Source organism: Falco cherrug, chromosome 12 (assembly GCF_023634085.1).
Source record: "Falco cherrug isolate bFalChe1 chromosome 12, bFalChe1.pri, whole genome shotgun sequence".
NCBI classification, from domain to species: Eukaryota; Metazoa; Chordata; class Aves; order Falconiformes; family Falconidae; genus Falco; species Falco cherrug.
Window position 1 is genome coordinate 21,532,153 of NC_073708.1, and position 23,759 is coordinate 21,555,911.

At 42.0% G+C, this 23,759-nt stretch overlaps 1 long non-coding RNA gene across 1 annotated transcript in view; it reads right to left on the minus strand.

Annotated features, from left to right (window-relative positions):
* The window catches only part of LOC129737166 (uncharacterized), a 102,630-nt gene that overhangs the window by 32,278 nt on the left and 46,593 nt on the right, over positions 1-23,759 (minus strand). The window contains exons 2-4 of the long non-coding RNA XR_008734705.1: positions 11,057-11,200; positions 2,637-2,785; positions 143-389 (exon numbers count right to left, since the gene is read on the minus strand). This is a non-coding gene — a long non-coding RNA (uncharacterized LOC129737166). The remainder of the gene's footprint in view (positions 1-142; positions 390-2,636; positions 2,786-11,056; positions 11,201-23,759) is intronic.

Below are 23,759 nucleotides of genomic sequence, written 5' to 3' on the forward strand. Positions count from 1 at the left end.
CTCCCAACAGCAAGATGCTGCGTGTAACGGCTTGAGCCCAAAAGTCCTAAAGAGCCTCCTAGCTCATGCACTGTTCCGGACACAAGGAAAGAAAGGTGGAAATGCCCCACAACATCAGACAGCGGCCAAGGAATCCACTTACCATTCCTCTACCACTGCCGCAGCCTGGGCTGGGGCGCAGGCACGGGCAGCGGGGAAGGCAGGCGCCAGCAAAACCCAGGGATGCTCCTTTCACTGGTCTGTGGAGGGCACGGGTGAGGCACAGTGCTTATTGTTTCCATTTCAAAGGGGCAGCTTTCATTCCTGTCCAGTCCCTGTTTGTCAGTGCCCTCTTGCTGAGACAGCTGAATGCCTTCGACTGACTGAAAGACTCCACTGATGTTGCAGCTCTAAAATCCAAATATAATGAAAGTTAGTAAAGCCTGGGGCTGGCAGTGGGCACAGCAAAGCGAAAGACATAGAACCAGCTCATTTTGCCAAAAGAATTAAAAGCATTAGCAGTACAAGTGTGAAAAAGCCCTTCTGGAGTTTCTAATGCACCACACAGACATTTCCAACCCATCTGGGAGGATATCTGCAGTCCAGATTTAAACTTCATTTGGAAATCACGCCTGTCCTACCTTACAAAGCAAAGCGAAGTTATATCACCTACCAAGTATTAAAATGCATACTTCGCAGTCTGAGCTTTTATGCACTCTACTTTTCATTCCTAGTGCTTCTCAATGATATGAATTAATGAACTCTGGACTCTACAGTAGTAATCAAGGAATATGACCTTGCAATTACAGTACTCCAGTATTGTTTAAAACAATGCACCAGAAAAAAAGACGCAGGCCTAAGTATCGAGTCCTAATCCTGTCTTTGCACTTCTGTAATGCAGTTTTGCACGAGGCCAGGGATTTCTGTGCCTCATTTTCTGCATCTGAAGGATATGACTACTTGCCTACTTGATGGAGTCAGAAATGCTTATGAATTTATAGTCCCGTATGTCTTTTGCAAGTTCTTCAGTGATTCTAGAGATGAAAAGTAAATTTTTCCACTAGATCGCCTAACCACATGAGTATATTTTATTGTTAAGGAAGTTGAAGGTTTTCATTTTCAGATTCATCCAACTGTAAAATAACTATACATTTGGAAAAAATCAAAACAAGGTACTTAATTTGTTCCCGGCCAGCTTTGGTTAAACCCTAGCGGATTATTCGTAAAAGCCTAGAACTGGATCCTGCTATTACAGTGAGATAGGCAAAAGGCTGTTGGAGCCACAGTCTTTTGTATCCTAGACAAAGACAACAAACCTCTTGTCCATCAGACCTGGCTCTTTTGATTCGCTAATTTTAAATGACACAGTGACTCTCGGGAAAGCATGGTCATTCTGCTCCAGAGAAAGGAGCTGCAGCATGATAGGAAAGGACAAAACTGTTAATATCAGATCCCTCCTGGAAATGAAATGCCTGCTCCACAGCATGAGCATTAAAAAAAGTAACGTGTGCAATTCTAACCCCACTGAAGTCAATGGTTAAACTCAACAGAGCTAGGCTTTTACTCAGCATGTTTGAATGAGTTATTAAACAAACTTTAGTAGTCCCTAAAAATAAATGTACTGTGTGGATCTAAGTGCAGCTGATGAATACGAAACCTCAGGAATCTAGCAAATACAGTAGTTAAGGCTAAAACCAGAGACAGCACAGAAGGTTGCAGGGAAGTAGCTATTAGTGGCCATCTGAGCTTTATGTAGAATCTCAAGGTCTCTCGTGCCATCTACTGGCTTTTTTGTTTACTAACAATGGTCTAAATCTTTTTCCACCAGATTTATTTAAAGGTCTGATACATTCCAGGCAGTTTTATATAAATTCCAATCAAAGTTTGGTGTGGGGGTTTTTTTCCCTCTAACCTCCACACTGATTACTATTGTGGGGTTTTTTTTTCCTGTAAGTACATTACAATTCCGTACCTTTCTGAACACCATTTCACATTGTCTCTGGAGGAAAAAGACATTGCCTAAGACATTCTCATTTCTGTTATTGCTGGATAGGCAGTAATTACATTGCAAGCGGGGCTGGGAGAACAGTTTACTAAGAAACTCCAAAGCTGTTCAAAAATAGCACTTAAGGTTCTTCCTCTATCAGTGTGAGAAGGTTGTTATTTTGGTACCTGAAAATGCTTTAATGTGCTAAAAAAAATAAAAGATGGTTTTCCCTCTTTTTCCCCGTGCAGCTCACTTAGCTGTAATTCACAGTGAACACTTATATGTCCTAATATTGTTAAATTCACTATCAATCAGATGGGGTTTGGGAAGCAGGAATTATCTCTAGATAGTTCTGATCACAGCCCTTCCCTTCATTATGTGTAGCCTGTTCCTGATGTCCCAGTTTCCCTTCCCTATTTACCTGCGTCCACTGACATGTTCAGCTTCGCTCTGCAAAACCAAGGTGGCACCTCAGCGTGCCCTGGCCCCGCTCCTGGGGAGCAGGCAGCCCCGCCGCTGTGCACCCTGCCCCTCCAGAAACTATTCAGGCACAGTCAAAATTCACATTGTAGCCCACGTTAAAACATCAGCCTGCTGAAGCTTTTGGAGCTTTACAAACTTGCTCTCTCTCTCCTCTCTGTGCTTTCCTTCTCCAGTATCTTTCACTCACCTATGACTGCAAACAGGCTAAGGGCCAGAGACCTGTGTGACACAGCAGGTGGTGTAAAGCTGGGTTGCTGATGTTAGGCAAGGTTGTCCCAGAAGGAGTTTGAACATCCAAGACCTCCACGGATTATTCTGGACTACTCCAATTGCCATCTGCAGAATAGAGGCAAAGTTAAATCAAAACCTTTACAGCAGCAGCAAAGTGGGCTTCATCAGGTTGTGCATACATTTAGTCCAAGTAAACCTGGGTCCTGATATTGGGTAGCCACATTCTCCACCATCTTTGATGCATTTTGCCTCTAGGTAAATTGTGAGTGCGTTGGAGACAAATACCAACTTGGAGACTTGCACCATCAAACCGCAAGTCCTGCATGAAGTCTGCAAGGGTCACTATAACAAATATAGTCCTAAACTAAGGTGCTGAAATAACAGTCCTCAGGCTTTTGCCACATCTTTGGTTTGTCTCACTGGGAAAATGGATCACAGCCCCTTTTGGTTCTGAAGCTTCAGGGCACTTTCATGACTCTTAAAACCTTCTCAGTAATGAAATTAATTTCAAAATACTGTAAGTGGCGACAAACACATGAAATGTTGGGACTAGCTCCCCTCGAACCTATCTCCATTATTTTTTTACACTGTTTCCTCCATGTATCATCTTAACCTTCACAAAGAGAAGTAACACAGCATTCTTTATAGACATTACGTGAAACAATATTTAATTGTCTTGTTTAATAGTGGTCATAGCTGCCTCTCATGCAGTCGAGAATTTACTCTATCTAGAGCTGCTTTGATGCTTTGTTTCCTTGCCAGCTGATAAAGAGATAATTATAGCAAAAGAAAGAGAGCCAAGAATCTGGGCCGAATAAGCTAATATGATAGAATTCTACTTATATGGAATCCTGCTTATGTGGTCAAAACAGAACTATTAATATTCAAGAGCTGTTCGCGACCGTGAGACTCGGGGCACGATACACAGATTAGATTCACTATGGGCATAAGAGACTGACACAGGCTCAGGCTGGGGCTAGAACTGGCAGACAGATCTGTGTCTCACTGTGACCCTAACCTGCCTACATTACTTCAGGCTCAGCGCAGATACCTTGGGATCTCCGCGTGGTGTTTCACCTCTGTGAAATGTGGCTATACCACTTCCACTTGGTGCTAACTTGGACATCTCTGCACCGTGAGCCAGTGTCCCCATTGCCTCGGATATTACAAGACCTGACTTTCACGTGTCTGAAACCAGAGCACAATCTTCTCGCCAGAGCAATGTACTAAATTCCGTACAAAGGAGAGTTAAGCACTTTAAGGTGGGATCTGAGGTATCTTCCCCCTCCGGCCTGACAGCTACCTAGACTACTCCCCAGGAAATGCTGAAGAGGTGGTTATACGCACCCCATTTCCCAGGGCCCTGAGCTCCCTGGGAACAGTTTTCCATACGTGAAATCATCTTCTAGGTTCTGGCAGCTACGTTGCCCCTTCTGAAACACAGCTGGCAGGTGGTGGGGAGGGGAAGAAGACTTACATCTCCAGTGGCTGTCCAACGCATTAAGTCACTGCATGAAAATAGTTGGAAACCGCAGTTCTATCATCGAATGAGCATAATCACAGATACCATGCTGTTGTGGGGCTTACTGATAGAGATTAAGGGGTGTAGAGGGAAGAAGACCTTGTGTGAGGCTTTTCACGCCCTACGTGTGAGAAGGGGCTGCGTCTCATGGGTTTCCCAGCACTTCTGAGCAAAGGCTGTTCTTTAGAGTGCTGGAGAGCTGCACAGATTGTGAAAATTAGGCATCAATAGACTTTGTTATTTGAGGGTATAAGAGGGAGTATTAAGGATTTCAGTCCTGTATATAAGCACCTACATCGTATCTAAGTCTTTTACTTTTCTCCGTGAAGCTGGGCATCAGTCTCTACCATGCTGCAGCTTCACATTGGAAAATCCTGATGCGACCAAGCTGAAATGCTCCAGAGGAACTAATTGGTGACCTTGCCTGACAGACCAAAATAAATCTGGCAGGCAGGTTGCCCGCTTTGCCAAGTCCTCAGATCCCCAGCTGCAGCCGTGCGGATTACACAGCTTCCTGGGCTGGGTAAGGTTGCCAGCTCCAAGTTCAGCAACCAGCCAGCTCCCCCACGCTGCCTCCTGCCTTCGGCTTGGCTCTGCAGGCTCCCAAGCTTGCCCAGGGCCAGCTGGTTAGCACCAGGCAGACAGGGAACCTGGCACTCTCCCCACCTTTTGGCCAGCTGGTGGATCAACAAAATGGATTGCTCCACTCATGAGAAATGCTGGGATGCCGACGCCTGCCTCCTGCGCAGAGCGAGACGCGATGTGACAGCCTGGCACTCCCTGGCCTCGCAGCTCTGTCCCGCAGCGCTCTGCCTCCCCTCCTCGCCCATGCAGGGGGCAGAGGAGCTTTTCGGGTATGGTGTGATGAGGTTATTTCATTTACATTTCTGAAAGGTTCTGAAGCCAAAACACTAATTTTTTTGTACATTGTTCAGCAGCCCAAAGCACTAATTTTTTGTTCAGCATCCCATTCCAGCTTTCTCTTGATGGGTAGTCCCAGGTCAGCTGAATTAAAGGTCAAAATTTAGGTTACTGGCACAGGCAAAGCTTGTGCTTTGTGTGCTGCTCAGTCTTACCAAACCTGCAGCTTTACAAAAGCACCTACAGGGAGAACCCTGAACTGGCCAAGGCAGAGGCATAGCCCAGAATATAGTATTGATTTATATGATGTCAATATAAATATAAGTGTAATTAAGAAGGATTTCTCATTTCTTTCAAAGCTTCTAACACTAATTCTAAGGCTAAATCCTTTATGGTACAAACATTTGAATTGTCACCTTCACTCACTTGCTGCACGTTTTCAAGATGGCACTGAAGAGCAGTTAGTTGTAATAAGTTTTTGCTCCTCTTGAACTCCTGCCTTATCACTAGCATCCTTTTGGACAACAGTCCTTCCTTAAATGTCTCTGATCACCATTTATGTATGTAACCGGTTTGTTTTGAGATTAGGTGATGAGGACTGTATGCCTGAACTGCCTTATATATAGCAGCAATATGAATATTTTCTGTAATAGTCTCCACCACTGTTCCAGACATCAAGTCCCCTTCGAACTGCAGCTCCATACGAAGCATGAGACGAGCATTACACTGCCACAGCAGCTTACATTTGCATAATCTCTGATAACCTCTGTGCTGTAGACAATGCGAGATTTTCACTACTGCTAGCTGTAGATATACTTGCTTATCCAAGCTGCCCAAAACTCATCTTTTAGCTCAAGAAGTCCTCCATCCACTAAGGCTCTCATTACACTTCTACTGTTCTACAAGCACTTCATCCTAAGGCAATCAAGATGGTAAAAAATAGTACTTTTTAAAAAACCAATGGCCTTGAGTGAGGGGGTGTTTGGAATACAGATGAAGGGGGATCACCCAGGGTCGGCCCCTCAGGAAGACACCTGATAATTTGCACATTACATAATCCTTGAATTTTAATAATTTCCTCAATAGTTGCACTAACAGCACTGAAACCTTTGAACCTCACCATTTTCCTCCACATCAACACGCAATCTACAGGGGAAAAAAAAAAGTTTCTTCTGCTGCAAAAATTTTGGTCAATCTTTATAAACACTGTATGAGAAATAAAATATGTGGCATAGTCTGCCATACTATTTCAATGCCTCAAGTCTGAAACCTGCAATAATTTTTCTGAATGACAGGCAGAGAGGTTGCTTACTTGGTTATCACACAGCAATTTCACAGCTACTGGGTTTCATTACCCCCTTCCCTCCCCAAAAGATTTCCTTTTTATGAAAAGACCTTTCCTACTTTAGGTTGTTCTCTTTGCCCGAATTCTTCATTATGCTGTTCGTAGGGCTTATTTTTCCCTTGTTAGGCAGAAAACAGAGTCATAATGAAAGCGCTACATAATCAAGTGTGCCTCAACAAGCTGAACAGATTCCTGCAGCAAAGCCCCAGGAAACCTCGCTGCAGCCCCCCTCTGCTCCTACCAGCTGCTGCTGCCCTGATCTTCTAGATAAGAGACTTTGTGATCCCTGCTATGGCCTTGCCTTTGAGGGAACGGAGCAGCAGGAAAGCAGGCTTACTCACACTTCACTCTACCTCTAGGTGAGAAGAAGCCTCCTCTGAACCGATACATGCTCACATCAGAAGCCGATAAATAGGCCCAAACAGTAAATCAAACAACAGAGTTAAATAAGATCCATTAGCCGTGTTTCCTGCAGCGCGCCCTTCTTCTCTGGCTCCCAGGGGTCCATCGTTTGCAAACTCGCTGCCACTAGCGAGCAAACATGGCCAAGCCATTTAACAAAAGAAATCTCTACATTGATATGCAATCGTTTTTAATTATGGCTTCCTGTGTGAGAAGGAGCCTATTCTATATCTAACTGTACTGTCAGGAAAGATGCAGTAGTATCTTTTAACAGCCACACGAATATCAGCCACACTAAAAGTGTTCACAGTTGCAGCTGTGAGAAACCACATTGCCACTTCATTACATGTGTCCCTAAATACTTTATAAATATGCAAGTCAAACACTCTTCTCAAATATTCGGGTAGAAATCTGGTATACACCGATATGATTCAAACAAGTGCAAGTGAAAAACAAACTAGATACTTTCACCCTGTGGAAAAGAATTATTTTGAAAAATGTATTCACAGTCATCAGTCGAAAGGTTTACCAGAAAACCATTGAGATCCCACTCTGGGAATCTCCTATTAAAGGAGGCGGCGATACAATGAAACATCCAGACTGACTCCCTCTACAAGGCACTTGCCTGGCTTTCATCTCATTCTGAATGAGCACGTTGGCAGTTCAAGTCTCATTCAATAGCTCTTTATAATGGCTTCAGGTCTGTTTCTGGAGTTAGTCGTTATCACATAATATGGGCATTTAGCTGTTCAGCAGTAGGGTACAGAAGGTAGTTTCTAGTGTAACAAAGTGAAATGAAGAAAGTAAAGAACACACACAATGCATAAGGAATAACTCAAGATGCAATTTAAACTATGAGGAGGAAATTTTTTATTTTTTTTTTTTATAATTCCTTGAAACCTTTGTGGAGGTGATTTCCCTACTGGAAAGAAATGATAGGCTTGGAAAGATCCTGCAGTCATACAAGCCTGCGGAATTGGTATCAAAGCTCAGAAGCTGATGAGAGTCTGTTCTCCCCTTAATGTAAGCATAGTGATATTTTTCTTCAAAGGGAGGTCCAGCTTCATAACTGCAATGAGATACAATTCCACTGATGTCTCTGGAGTTGCATCTGCCTCTGGTAGCAGTAAGTGTGACAACCCCCAGCATCAGGATTTTCTAAAGATTAGCCCAGCAAGCACATAAAATATCAAAAGCTACAGGAAATTTTCAGCATTTTCCTTCAGCTCCTCAGAAGGGAAGTTGTCAAAGTAGCTGTCTGCTAAACATATCATCTGCCTTACTATAGAAAGAAGGATGTCAACACTGCATGTCAAATCCAACCCTGAGATATATTTTTTAACGGGCAGGATCTGACTTAGACAGATCCCAAATCTCTCTGCAATTACCTGCATCTGTAGGAAAGGCACAAAAGGATTTATCTTAAAGAGCTCTCAAACTATTTTCCAGTCTTGCTTTTTGTGACAGAAGCAAAGTAAAAATCTTAGGAAAATATTTTCAAAGGTATTGTTTGAGGAGATTGTATGTTTTAGTTGCTCCCAAGCCTTCACACCAGCAATAGTGGCACCCAGGTGGCCAGTGACAGTTTGCTCTCAGTCACCACCTCTCCTGGGGCTCTGGTGACCCTTCCATTAACTCCAGCCCTCTGTCAGCACCCAGACACCATGATACATGATGGCTTCCAGGGAAGAGCCTCCTCAGAACTGGGCTGGTGCCACCAGAACTATTCATCTACTACTACAGCCTCTTACCTTCAGAAAAAGTGTTTGGAATGATGCAACGTCAATTGCGATGACTATCTATCTGAAAACCTTTCCTAAGCCAATGACCCTTCAACCACAGGAAGGAAGAGCACAGAAACACAAGCATATTAAGAGAAAGATAGACATTTACAAGATTTTTCAGCTTGACCAGTATAATGCATCGAGTATTCTGGCAGTCCCCTGACACGGCCATCAGGGGACATGCCATGGCCGTGGGAACTGACACCGCTTCCTGAAGGCAGTGCTCACACGGGCACAAGAGGCAAATTAATTCATTCCTGACAACACGGACTATCACCTTTTCCCTGCTAGTCTTTCTTCCCACTCAAAGCATATTTCAAACACAGGCAGCAATGTGACCTACAGCCCAAACTCTGCTACAAAATCTCTAGCTTCCAGCAGCACTTCCCACAGGTGAAGGGAAGTCACGTCAGCCAGTTGTGAGAGTCACCACTGGTTTCCCAGGTTTGTTTTTCACATCCCACTGCAGATGGTCACTTCAGAGCTGTATCCAACTATTATAACTAACTACTTACACTGTATTAGCCCAAGAACAAGTCTACAGATGCAAATTAGTAATGATGACACTTCAGAATCATGACATCTGATCCTTCGCATCCTTTTGTGTGTGTGTGTGTCATTTTTGTACCTACACAAGGTATGTACAGCACCCTAATGTGTCTTTTCACAAAAAAAATCATGAACGTTCACAGAGTGGGGGAAAAAAAAGAAGCAAGTCTTTATGGTTAAAGGAATTTTTTTTGCCTTTGTAACTAACCTTTGTTCTCTAGAGCCTCAACATTAAGCATACAAAAATGTGCTTCGGTGGGCCAGGGAAGTAAATCTCTGGACAGGTTTTGCAAGTGCCCCTACGGATTCATTCCTAAGCAGAGCACTGAGGAGCTGTTCATCATTAAGCCAGCAGTGTGCAAGTATTAAGGAATGAGACAGCACATCAGCTGCCTAGCCAGCACACCTCAGTTCCTTCCTTTCTCCTTCTTCCCCTATCTAGACATGTGAATACAAAATGAAAGAAAATAAACGTGAGTGCTGTAGAAGGTGATTGTCTGAAACTGTCTGAACAAGTTTTTCTCCCTTCTAGGGGAACTCTCAGCTGGGTGGGTAAACTCCTGCCATTCTGGATTGGGCTGGATGCAGCAAGTCATCCACGTTTCCTAAGTTTCTGGTATCTTTCTCTGTTACCATCAGCCAATTTATTCTTTAAAGGATATGTATAATTACAGCATGTCTTAAATTTTTAGAATGGGAAAAAAGACTCTGAAGTGTAACATGAAATACGTTTTCAGAGTGTGGTGGTCCCTAAGTATGGCAGACAAAAATATGGCAGAAATGGAGCACCACTGCCTTCCGCTTCTCAGCTGATGTGCCTGCATGCCTGGCCTGAGCACCTTCCTCAAAAGAAGGAAGCGTTTTCTTCGTTCTAGAGGAAAGGATGTTCCAGTGCCAGACAAATGGGCAACCCTCTAGGAACTGCTCCCCAAGCAGCCTTTCTGCAATTGCTTCTGGTTGAAGACAGCAGAAGAATTCAGTTTTTCACAAAGGCATTAGGTAGAAAAGCTTTAATTATTAAAAGAGTGTGAATTAAGCAGATACTGTGCTGCACCTACAGTGCCTTGGTGAGAAGGCGCTCTGTAAACAGAATTATTATTTCATCAACGCAGTAGACTCCTCACTTAATGGCTCACTAACTGGGCCAGAGATGAGATTCAATGTGAAGAAATCAATGACTCAAAGCAAGAGATTCAGCAAATATGAAACACCTAGCGCTTAGCTCTTAGGATTGCATATTGTCTCCTGTGGAAGTGACTCGTATCATGCAGGGAGAAAATAACACTCCTGCTGCTGCGTCCAACTGTATCCGTAGGAGATAAGACTGAACTGGTGCTTGCTAACACTAGACTCCCATACTTTAGGGGTTTTTTTATTTGCTTTTTGGCGTTCTCCTTCTGTGCTATAGCTGCTAAATAAATAAGCATTGCTACTTCATATTTCCAAAATGGTCTTAGTGCCCTTTTTTTTTTCTTTTGTAATTCATTATATCAAAGCCAGTATTTCTCAGTAGTGATAGCCTTATTTTGGTGTCCACTAGATGCATACATCAATCAGGATGACTCTGCTCTACCACAGAGCAAAAGCACCAAAGGGCATCCTGCAAAATTAAATGGTGAGAATAATAAAGTCCTTCACAATTCCTCTCTGTTCTAACCATTGCAACAACTCGAGAGAGCAGAGGAGATATTTTCAACGTGTGGCTATAGGTGCATGACTCTTCTTCAGACAGCTGGCTAGAGGGTAAATGGCAAGAGCAATAAGTATCTATCTTTCCTCCCCGGGAGTGAGCATGATTCATGGATGAAGAATACTTTATTTTCCTACTCACCAGCATACTGAGGCTTTACTGTGAAATTACTTCTTAAGTTTTCCCCTTCTCTTCAGTGCTAATTTAGAGATAGAAAACTCACCGAGCTGGCTCACTTTTCACTGAAGTGATTTCAGCTTCTCTTCCAGATTCTCATGGAAAATCTCAGCTTTACATTCATCAGCTCCTAATGCAAAACAGCAGATCTGACTCTGCAGCGAAAGGTTCCTGATGTAGTCGGGAGTATCTGCACAAAGCAGGAGAGGCAAGATAAATTGCAGAGGAAATCCTTCATTAATAGTGCCAAAGGACTGTACAAAACCTAACTAACTCTCTGAAAGAAGGAAGGATTAATATCCCATTTTACAGGGAGGAAAGTGAGATAACAGAGCAAACACCCAGGAAAATTAACAGCCAGCATCACTGTGGCTTCAGTTCCACATCCATTCCCACGGGTGGAGAGCCAAATTTGGGCAGAATCTCTTCCATCAGTGTGGTAGTTCATTAATTTGCTGCTATAGAAGGAAGAGCCCAGCAAAATTTCTCTCAAGCGATTTCCTTCAAAACATCCTGTTGCTTCTTATTTGGATTTTTTTTTTTCCTATCAACATGCATCTTTACCAAATCAGACAGTTTACAGTCAACGTGATGGAAAACAATTATAAATTACACAGAACTGTGTTGAAACCAGACTTCCGCTTTTCATGCATTTTTGAAGATCATCTGTCTTTCTGACACACCTTTCTGGCTGCTTTTCGTCAGGGGGAATAATACAGCACAGAAATACACTGCTGAAAAATGGCAGCTTCCAATGCCTTCCCCCAAAAAAGCAATAACCTCTTTCTACATGTAATTGCACTAAATTCACCAAAAGCACATAATGGACAGGAATACAAAATGAATCACAGCATTTCTATATGAAACAGCTGTTCCATGAACTGGCCGTGATGATTTTTGACTATATGACTGCATTTGTAGTTTGGAAACAATTAGTCAGAAGCAATTATTTATCTTGAGTTGTCACACTTGTTTTATCAGCTCTTTAGGGGGTTCTCGTGTAATCACAGAACTTGCAGAGCTGAAAAAGCAGGATTTTCCTGCTCCAGTTGGACCAAGAAATAAAATGCAAATCAATGACAGTGTGTTTAAATAAAATTTGTACGATCCAATTTCATCCATCATTTTCTTCCTTTCCTTGTTAAGACAAAAATATTACATGCTCTCAAAGACTCAGGAGACCTCAAAATGTATTTAGTAGTCACACCAGTATACTGGAATCGGGAGAATGCAAATAAATCCCATCCTTCATTGCCTCATACTTTCCACTCCTCTAATTTGCAGTGGTAAATTTGAAATCTGAATAGTCTCATTTTTCAGAAAGCACTGAGCACTCCCCAGTGCCTTTCGGAGCCGCTGGGACACGCAGCTGTGACATTCAACACCTATGCAAATCTGGGCCGAGTTATCTGCAGTGAGACAACTAACGCAGCTACGAGAAAGAGTTGCTTGGCTATCTCACAAGGGAACAAAATCTCTGTAGTGAGCTGCCGGCTGTGTTAGAGGTAACTCTACAACATTACAGTAATGTAAGCAGCCTTAGTAATAGGCTAAAAGTCATTAGGAGGTTGGTTTTCAGAGCATATCAGGAGACGATATATGGCACTGTCATGCATTCAGGAAATCATGTTCAGGTTTTATAAACCACAAATGCAAATAAGGCCTGGCAAGCTTTATACTGTGAGCACATAAATAGATTTAGCATATGTAAGCCATTGTGTAGCTCAACCAGAGAGCTGATACTGTCCAGGAAAAGGTATGCCAGCGTAGTAAGAAGTTTCTGCATAGCATGAGGTAAACACTACCCAGAACAGACATGTCAAGCTTTCTAATTCCACATTTCTGAAACAAGAACCAAGACACAAACGTCTCACCTATGCTGTTGACATTAGACATCGTTTCCCAGGACATGCTGAGCAGTCAGCCAAGTGCAGCACAGCCGCACTAAAAACTTGCTTTTGCTTGTTGTTAGGTTATCTGGCTGCTCAGGTACGGGCCACAGCCCCCAGACAGTGACTCTGAGCACTCCGCTTGCAAGCAATAAGCATCGCTTGTGGGGAAACTGGTAAGGTTCAAACGTTAACTGCTCCATTATGTATGAAACGGCTATTTCCTAGCCAGTTCTTTTTTAAATTAACGTCTTTATTTCGCCTACAAACTTTTCCTCCTTGTCTCTCAGAAGCAGCGTTTGAACGCTCCAGCGGACTGGGGATCTGCATGGATCCCTGGGTCCTGCGCACTGCCAGGCTCTTGCCCTGCGCCAGCACCGCTCGGCTGGCACTGCGCTCCTGCTTCCCCAGCACAAACCCTTTCACAGCAGAGGGGCGCTGGGCCCGGCTGCGATAGGTGCACAGGACAGGCACAGAGCTGAAACGCGCCTCATCCGGAATGCCGAACACGAACGCTCTGCCTCACAGCTCTGGGGGTAATGAAAACTGAAGACACAAAGGGATTTTGCACTAGATTTCTGAAAAATCCAAGCTGAGCTGACAATCTAAGCACTTCTCTGTCAACAAAGGCTGCTTGGGATTTACAAACTAGCTGTCCCTCCTGAAGAGTCTGATTTATTTGGTAGGCTTTGAACAATCTTAATGCATGCCAAGTTTTTATTCACAGCCATGGCGTTTTGCATAATGCCCAAGTAGAGTATTTGCTTAGGAAGTGGTAGACCTGGATTCCAGGCTTTTCCCTGCTGAGGAGGGCTGAAAGTACAGCTTCCACCTCCTGTGGGAAAACACAGGAGGGACTGGCCAGGCAGAGCCTACAAAGCAGCACAAACCCGGAGCCGAGTGGAAGAGACCTGGGACCCAGTTTCTGCTCCCTGGGATGTTCAAACATCTAACATTAGATGGCATCTGGGTGAAAAAACAAATACAAGCCAGAAATAATCAAGGACATAGAGACCGGGACCAAGAATACATCATTCTTGGCCAAGCTCCATGATCACTACGTTAGCTAACGATGCCAGTTCTCTTGGCAGGCTTTATCTGCAGCGTGCTGATGCAGCTATATTATTTCAGTTCTGCAGCAGCCTGAATGCCACAAGGTGTCTGTCTCTGTAGTGCCCCTCCATGGCACAGTGCAGACATAATTTCTGCTCTGTTATTGGAGCAGTTTGGTACAAACTACCTTGCCGTTCCCTGGGGCAGAGAGAAGCTGTGTGTAGTAGTCAGTATCATTAATGTAACTACTACTGCTTCACTGTTATCATGCATTTCTAAATTGTGGCTGTACATATCCTTGGTATCCATGGTACCACCTGCACCTGGAGCAGAAGTCTTTCCCATTTAATTTAAAAGATGTTCCATGATTACAGCAGTCATCCATTTAATTGGGCCATCGCTCCCCTGTTTCAAGTAAGATTTAGTTAGGTTGCAGAAAAAGAAAAGCAAAATCAAGAATCCCACACCCAGGGATGAATACCATAAAGGATTTTAGAATAAATATCCTTGAGGATTTTAGAGTTAAGATGACTTGAAAAGGAGTAGTAAGATGTTCTAATTCATCTGCCCTTGTCTTTATTAACACGGCTCACCCTCCCACAACAGGGATGGGATTTGCTGGACAGCTGCATTTCCAGGTCAGCACCCTAAGATGAAGGAGCGTTCACAAAGCCTTCTGCCTGCAGCCCGGAGTGAAGTGCCTGTTGGATGGAAAGGGCCTTTCCCCCGGCCTGCTGAAATGGCCCCAAGCATAGCAGCTTTCCTGGATCCCACCCTTTAGCCCTATTGATCCTACGGGGTATGAGGGCACCCAAAAGTTAGTCCTTGACTCCAAGCATAAAATGTACTGTACCTCCTTAGATAATCAGCCCTCAGTTTCACTCTGTGCAATTTCCTATCTAACTGAAGCAGTTTGGGCCTAGGTGCATTCAAACCTGCAAGGCATTCAGATTTCATAGGGATGGAGAAAAACCTGAGATTCAAGAATCAAAGACAACTAGATGACCTCCTAGGAGAACATGAGTCTACTTTAGCTAGTTCTCAAGATGAGCCACTCGCTCAACAATAGTCATGGGTAGTTGTTGCAAGGGTTAACTCCCATGTAATTTGTCTCAGTAGAAATGTCAGACATTTGCAAATAACCAGGAGATATAGTAGTGCAATATTAGAAGTAGGTCACCACAGTTTCCACAATAAACACATCTTTTTTTGACATTAACCTGCCTTTTGTCTCACAGTCCACAGAAGTTAGATCATTTCCAAGTAAGTCTGCCACACTGAATGTGCAGTTTTTAAAACTTGATGTCATGGCTGTGCTATTATTGTGCAGCATGCGTTGCTTGCACAGCAAGATTAGAGATCCATTTCCAAAATTAGGGTCAAATTTATAAACCCACACACAGTGCATTGTCTCTTATTGTAATGGGATTTTTTTTTCTTCATACTCTTTCCTGTTTAATGCAAAGTGAAATTCCATTTCATCTTTAGTAAACCTTTCAGCTGAAATATAATTTTGACTGATAAAACCTCCATAAACACAATCACTTTTATTATTTATGATTGCAACAGTCAGACCTTGATAATAACACTTGGCACTGGCAGCAATGTAACCATGGACACTGCTTTTCTAAAGAAGAGATAAAAAATTATATCCCAGTAATTTGGAGACACTTTTTTTCTCTTGAAAGGGAAAATGAAAAAAAATATATATTTACAGATATATTCCGTTGTCAGATGCCATGTTTATTAGCAGTAACATTAATATTGTTATAAATTTAACTGTGGTGCTTGGAAACACCAGCCTGAGGTCAGAGAGCTGCCTGAACAGAAATGATGGTCCTCTGCCATCGAGGCTCAGAGTCAGAAGAAACAAGACAAGCAAAAGTAGAAGAAAATGCCTTTTACCTTCATTTTTCAGATAAAGAAAAATAAGCATAAGAAGATAAATTTTTAACTAGTATAAATCAGTACAGATTCATGGACTTTGCCATCCTTGGAGTGACTGTTTTTCTGTATCTATTCAGCATAGTAAAGGCCATCAAAAAGCATTGGACTAGGCACTCCCATGCAAGCAAAACTCTATCCACACCCCCACCAATCTTTTGCATTGCTTATAAATTTTTTATAAATATATTTTGGATATCAGTTTCTATAAACACCGATCATAAGGCAGACCATTTTTCTGACATTTTTATTGTCTACAAAAACCTCTCGAGCTCTCAAATTCCAGCAAATTGCATCACTGCAAAGAGCACATCCATTTTATCTATGCATTTTCCTAGCCAACGTCACTTCTCCTCTTTTTGTATAGGTGTCATAAACTGGTATTTGGATTGACCCAACTCAAACCAGCTGTTGGTTTTCTTGTTTGAATTATTTTTCTCTCACACCCTGCTTGGGCCCTTTGGCTTTCTCCACACTGACAGCTTTGCCAGACTAAATCTTTGCTGTTCAGCCAGATGCGAAAACAGCCTGCCAACAAGGTCGGTGCCCTTTTTTGGTTAGGTATGCTGAGCCCAGGCTGCGGCATCCTGGGTGGTGTCAGACCGTTTTCACATTTCCTACTCTGTGTTACCAAAAGGTGGCTTTGAATCATCAGGTCGCCTACCCGTAAATAAGCCAAAATTTTGATAATGACGATAAAAAAATAAATCTGCATGTGGCACGATGTGTATATTTTGCCTCAAGTATGTACAACATTATCTCCTCTCATTCCCAGATAATTTAGAAGAACGTTTTCTAGATTTCCTGGGTAATCTGAATCCAGGCAGATTCAAAATGGTACAAGAGATATAAAAAGCAATAAATCTGTAGATCACCATAGCCCGTGGAGCATTCCCTAACGCTTGTTTTGTAACTACTTCTGTTGCAGCGGCGAGCGAGTGTCTGCACTTTCAACAAAGTCTGAATTACCACCTCTGCTGTCAAGGGGATGTTTTAATTTCTTGCATTATAGTCACTTGGAAGTTCATCACCTAGCCTGCAGATGGAGAGAGAGGGCTTTGGTTAACTCGCTCACTGGCATTCCCCACATACATACATGCCTGAACTTTATCTGAAACTCAGCACTGCAGCTCTCACAGATAAAGCAGGACGGGACTAGCAGTGTGGCATACACATAATTGAACCAGTATTTCCAAAGGGGTATTCTCGTTTCAGCCCTACAGTTGTAACTTGGGAATATAGAATTGATTTTCTCAAATTATTCTTGCTAGAAGAGCGTGAGACCAGGAACTTCTTACCTGATGAGAACTGAGTGTTGATGCCATTGAATGAAGGAATTTGGAAAAGGAAGTTATTTTCTTTTGGTTAGTGACTGATACCACCCCAATGTTTTTACAGCACTGAAAGCCTGCTCACTATCTCTGACACTTTTGTCATTTCTAAGGCCTTAGTCAGGTGGCCAAGACATGCATGTTAAAAAAAGAACTTAATTTTACTTTCAATTTTCTGATCACTTATAATGTTGAACATAAATATTGATCCAACAAAGCTATCATCAGAAGAAAGGAAAGAGGTTTTTTACACACAATTAGAAAGGATTTATACACTAGGCCTTCAAATGATTTTTTTCCAAAGAATTAAGTGATAAAATGTGTATCTGTATATAGGAAGAGGGATAACGAGCTTTAAGTATCGGTTTATTACTCTTACTTCAAAAGTGCTTTTATAGAGAATGATTATTCTGTAAGAAAGAGAAACAAGTGAACTCAATGCATTGACAGAATAATGTAAGAGGTAAGTAGCATGCCCTGGCTTGTTGAAGTTTTCTTCATGTTACGCTCGGAGAAAAAAAATTGGAAAGCACTGCTCTGAACTGAAGACATTGGCTCCACTGACGTTCTCCTACTGGTAGCAGAAATTCATCCTGCAAATACCAACGAGTGCATCTTTACCCGGCCCCAGTCCTGTTACCACCCAACACCCCTCAGTGCCTTTGGCACGACACTGAATTGCTCAATTAGGGATGTATTCAAAGTCTCATTGCCTTAGCTTTAATTTGAGTAACTTCCTAAGCAATTTTATAGCATTTTTTCCACCTTGCTGAGATTTTAACAAAAGAAACGAACATATTCCTATCTTAGGGATGCTTTGACACAACGACCAGACCACCATCACTGGTGCAGTCCTGCCCTGCGCTTGACAAGCGACACCCACAAGTTCTTCGGGACATGGCACACTATTTAAAATGAGGGGATTATAAACTTTTCCTTCAAAAAACAAGGAAATCATTTTCAAAGTTCTTTAGGCATGTTTGCTATTCCGTCCTTGTCACTAAACCGATACATACAAACGTTTAGTTATATTACTGTGGAAGACCAACTGATCAACAAAACCAAAAAACACTAGGAAAAAAAATTATGAGAAACTATTCTTTTGTTTTCTGTAAACAGCTGCTGTGCAGAATAAGTAGCTTTCTGTGTACTTATGCATTTGGTAGCACTGCTACAATCCTATAGAAAGAGAAGTATTTTGAATTAAGAAGGCGGCAGTAACTGCTCAGAATGAAAAACATCAGGCTTATCACAGATGCTGTAAATACCTTCTACAAACATGATTTCATAAATACAATACTATTCAATGATAAACCTCACTGTGTGTTTCTTGATAATGTTCCTTTTAAGGGGTATTTCTTTGGAAAATTATGTTTTTTCATGCAATATTTGCATCTGATGCAATGATGCAATACATCATACAATATTTTTCCACTCTGAGTAAACTGGGGTCATTATGTCCCTTCTTAAAACTATCACTGGAGAAAGGATGGGATTTCAATAAGACTGTAGCTGATCAGAGAATGGGTTGTAGAAAAACCCTCTGTGAGACAACTGAAAGGGTCTAGCAGTAATGTTAAGGATCCAGTCACAAGTTCTATGCATATATGTACACATTAAAACATAGAAGTAGGTTTTGAACCAACAGAAGTCAAGGGTTCAGAGCCCATTGTTGTGTATTTTTAACAGCATTTAACCAGTATGAAATTTAAACCCAACCTTTTCCACATCTATATGGTATCTATATAGACATGGTTCACCCTTTCAGTTTTTAGGGACATGAGATTTGCTGAGACTCACTTGGTTTTCCTCTTACATACACCTTACAGTTCCTATTTCATTTAGCATATCCTCTTCAGAAAGAGTTATATGAAGTTTCTCTGGACACCACTTGCTTTATTCCATCTCTGTGTCAAAAAACATGTACACCTCTAAGGATGCTTCCTTCCCCATCTGGGCTGCATCTCTGGACTGTGAGGCAATCAGGGTTTTATATTTTTGTCACGGGGTAGTTTTCCCCCTGCAGGGGCTTACATTTCCTTAAACCCCAAATCTACAGCATTATAGCATTTACCTATACCTTTGAAAGAGCAGGAGTGAGTTTGGGAGTGCTGGGGTCTAGTATGGACTTCCCTATGGTCTGTAACTTTTGTTTCAACAGGGAAATAAAAATGCCAGCAGCTTGAAGGGGCAGAGAACAGCAGAATGAATAACGGATTCCCAAAACGAGATGGCTTTCACTGTTAGCAGTTGCAAAGAAAGAACACCTGGTTCAGCAGTTTGGTAGCTGGGTGATACATACTGGTTTACATACAGCCCAATCCGGATGGGTAACATGATAAATGTTATAGAGGGCAACATCTTATTTCAGTAGCTCAGACCTGTAACAATGTACCTTCACAGTATATGCAGGCTTCACAAACATAACAGCGTGACTGAATGTTTGTACCGATTCTTTTACTGGCACAGTGCTATTGTGTACCTTGGGTTCTTTAAATAGATATTAGTATTATTTGTCCAGTCATTTCATAATAAACCATGTGCCATAGCAAATCTTCTCAGGTTGTGTAAGAAAACATTAAATTACATCACCAAGCATACCTGGTACTAAGAAACGTCTGGTTTCTTCTTAGCAATATAATTAAATATATACAGAATGCAGGTATTTCCTTTACACGTTAATTAACACCTCACTTACAAATATGTAACTATATGAGCATAGGTAGCACAGTACTAACACTTCCAAAGTCAAGAGGCCCTCAGGAGGATGGAGAGAGAAGCCCCATCCATTCAGACTGCATCTCTCCCACCAAAGGGGACAGACAGTATCTGGATAACAACAGATCAGCAAATGGGCAAATTAAACACTGATGTGACATTCAAACTGCTCACAGTTCTTGATGTTTTGCTGCAGTTGTGGGCTCACCAACAAATACATCCTTGTCCTTGTCCTCTGCTAGTGCTTTGTTCCCATAAAACAACTCTTGTTGCAACAGGGCTCAGGGATCAGAGATCACAATCTTTTGTCTTCCCAAACTAACATTCAAGGCAGTGAAAAAAAAAACCAAAAAAAAAACCAACACACCCAAAATCCCACTTTATGCCAATGCAGTCTGTGGAATTCAATGCCACAGGACATCAACAAACCGAAATACTGCATATAGGCCCACTGCTTACAGTGTGCAAGCAAAAGCTAATTAGAATTTGTGCCTCACAATGTAAAACCTCAGGGATGAGAAAATGAGCTTTCTTTGTTTTCTGTAGTGTGGTGATAAGTGCAGTGCTTGGCACAAGAAAGCTGCTTACCCCGAAGTGCACTGCAGCAGTCACCTTCCAAAGATGTTACCAGGTCAGTGGTTTGAATAGGCACAGTAGCTCCTGCTTCTGTGCTCTACCAGCTCTCCAAAACCAGACACATTAGTGATATAAATTTTAAGTTACAAATACTCGTTCCTAAAAATTTGCTTTAGTTTCCACTATGTTCCATTCAAGTATTTTACATTAAGGATTGTACTGCACGTCGCTAATTTTTATATTTTTTTTCTTTTTTGGAGTATGTCTTTTACCCAAAATACATGAAAGAAACATTGCCATTAATAGATTGTGAACCACTAATGCACTTAATTTAAGCAGCAGCAAAAAATAGAATCAATTCTTTTTAAAGCTACACTGATGCACTCGTATGTACTACTAGAAAGAATAACATTGCTTCCTGCATCTTTTAACAAAATGACTTAGAACTTCACTTTTCTAATTCTTACTAATTTAAAGGGGGGGGGGGAACCCTAGCAGATTCAAAATGCTGAAAATTATGCTTTACAATATTTTCATTGTCTTCAAGGCACTACAATTCTAGTTTAGGTAATGTTATTCTCCTAAACTTTAGGTTGTGCTAATTTTTTCTCTCTCCACTTCCGTATTATTTCCCCAGGTACAGATCATGCATCTCCCCCTTCTTTTGCTTCTACTTCAAGTCTGATTTTTCCTAGGGACAGCTTTGTTCAGCAGCAAGCAGGTAATCATTTTAGCTTCTTTATTCCCCTTACCCCCCATTCTCAGTTATATTCTGTATTTTGTGGATATAAAGGATGCACCTAGGGTGAGTTGAGATGCTATTCGTAAGATCTCTCTGCCCACCCCCACCCCAATAGCAATAATCAGAGACAAGGTGTCCTTGTGCTTTCCTTGCTACCAGAACATTCAGGATTGACAACTCTATACCAGGTTGCTCAGTTAATCATACATGTTCTGGTGAAAATTATTACCTTTATTACAAAGCTGTGTATAGATAGAACTAAATGCTCATCTTTGCAATAAAGAATGTGCTCTTCTGTAAAATAATTACTCCATTATCAGGTGTGCTTTAAGTATTGTGAAGTTGCTAGTAATTTTTCCTGTTCTGTGAGGATTATAAAAAAGAACTTGAATTTCCACAGTACAGGATTTAAGACTATCAATTATTTCCTTCATGGGTCCCTCCCTTTCCAAAAGAAAACAATCTCCTCTGAAGAAGGTGTCATTCTTATGACAACAGAAAGAGTGCAATATCACACATTCAGTGAGAACATTAGACCTGATTCAAAGTCCAAAAATTCGAAGTACATGGAAAATATCCTATTAACATCAGCAAGCTGTTCATCAGCTCACCGAACAAAGGTCCTGCCGATAGCCATCAGGCCCTCGAAAGTTTTGACATCCTGGTTCTAGTTACATCAGCTCCCAGAGTAAGATTTATACAGCTTTTCTGCTTGTCATTACTCCTTAGTATGTTCAAGCCCTCCTTCCTTGCTTCAGAAGCATGTTTTATATAGCTTAACTCTTAGATATTCACTTCAGCTCATTAAAATGACAAGCATTATAGGGACCACGCCAGCAACAATAACCAAACGAAATCACATCCCCTTTAAGACACATAGATTTTTGAAACCTGAGAGTTTCCCCCATGCCTTGCGATCCATGCGAGACTGAAACTTGAAAGAAACGGCTGTTGTGTAATTATCATTTTCTGCAAAAGACAACCACTAAAATAACTTACAGCTCTGATTCTTAGATGTAGCTGAACTCATTCATGCTTTCAGAAACATCAGGAAGTTTTTTGAGTTGATAAATACTCTCGAGAACCAATGGGCTAAACAAGGCTTCCCTGCCAGGTGTCCTCTTTTATAAAATAAAGCATCACAGGAGCATGTCAGAAAGAAACAAAATTAAGACACTTACAAGCACCAGGTGTAGTCAGAAGAGAAATAAATACCCCAGCACAAGAACACAAAACAGGAAATCCAGCCAGGAAAATGACACCTATGTAACAGGCCTTGCAAGCACAGCAGATAAAGAAAATGAGATATATAGGTTGTCAAGGAAGGTGCCTTACATCCAATCCCCCTCAATCCAACCCAACTACTTCATTTTATTATTTTTTTTTGCATTCAGAATCATCGTTGTAGAGGTTTTTGCTTTAGAAAAGGAAGCTAAATGGAAATCAGAGCTGAACACAGAACTGCACTAGAAAACATCCCAGTCCGAGTATTGAATATTTATCCCCCAGAGGGGAAAAAAGGCCTTAATCAAGACTAGTCCCAAACCCACAAACTTTCAATCCTCTCTGCTCAAAGGCAGCAAAGAGCAATAGCTCAGCCTGTGTGAACCAAAGCTGAAATACTTTCTCTGCCTGTGTCCAAAAAGAAGAATCATGGTGAGAGATAACCCAGCATTTTCACTAGGGACTGATTTTTGTTTTACTAGATCTGTAAGCAACGCTTCCCTCCGCAACCCTCACACCTGCGGCAGCACTACAGAAACACAATCAGAGTGAGGATCCAGTGGGTAGTGTCAGGTGAGCCCAGGAAAGCCATTTCCTTGCCCAAGCAGCAACAGCTGCAGCATCCTTCCCCGAATCCCTACTCCCCAAACAGGCCTGCTGCCCTCGCCAGTGCAATGGGTTAGCCCGTGCCATCACGGTGAGACCACTCCCAGCTTTTGTGTTCCCTGGTATTGCACAGAGGGGCAATGTAATATGTTGGCATGACATTGCAGTCAGCAGGAAACAACCCCATGACGTGGCGCAAGGGGTCTTTCCGGACGCGTTGGCTATAGCATTTTCTGGATAGTCACTGTTAGTTGAAGGACACACAGATACGTTGATCCCAGATGAATGCATTCTGCTCCTCCAGCTCATTAATGCTAATCTCTTCTACAATAAATAAGCTCAGTAGCTGGTCTTCACTGGCCTCTCCTGTATGATTTATGTCATCAGCTTGCAGTAAGTCATGCTGAAGTTTCCCTGCCCTAGATTCACTCCAACATTGTGACTAGTTTGGTGACTTCTTTCCAGTCTTTCAAATCCATTATTCAGCAAGCCAGTGCTGATGATGCACTTTCAGCCAGGTTGGTTTTATCTTTCATTTTATTAAATGCAAATTGGATTTGAAAATGAAGGTGGACACTGCTGTAATCATACCGGCAGGTAACAGTGTTATTCAGCTGTCAACAGAATTCAGCCTAAATAGATCACGGCACAAGAAAGAAATCGTAT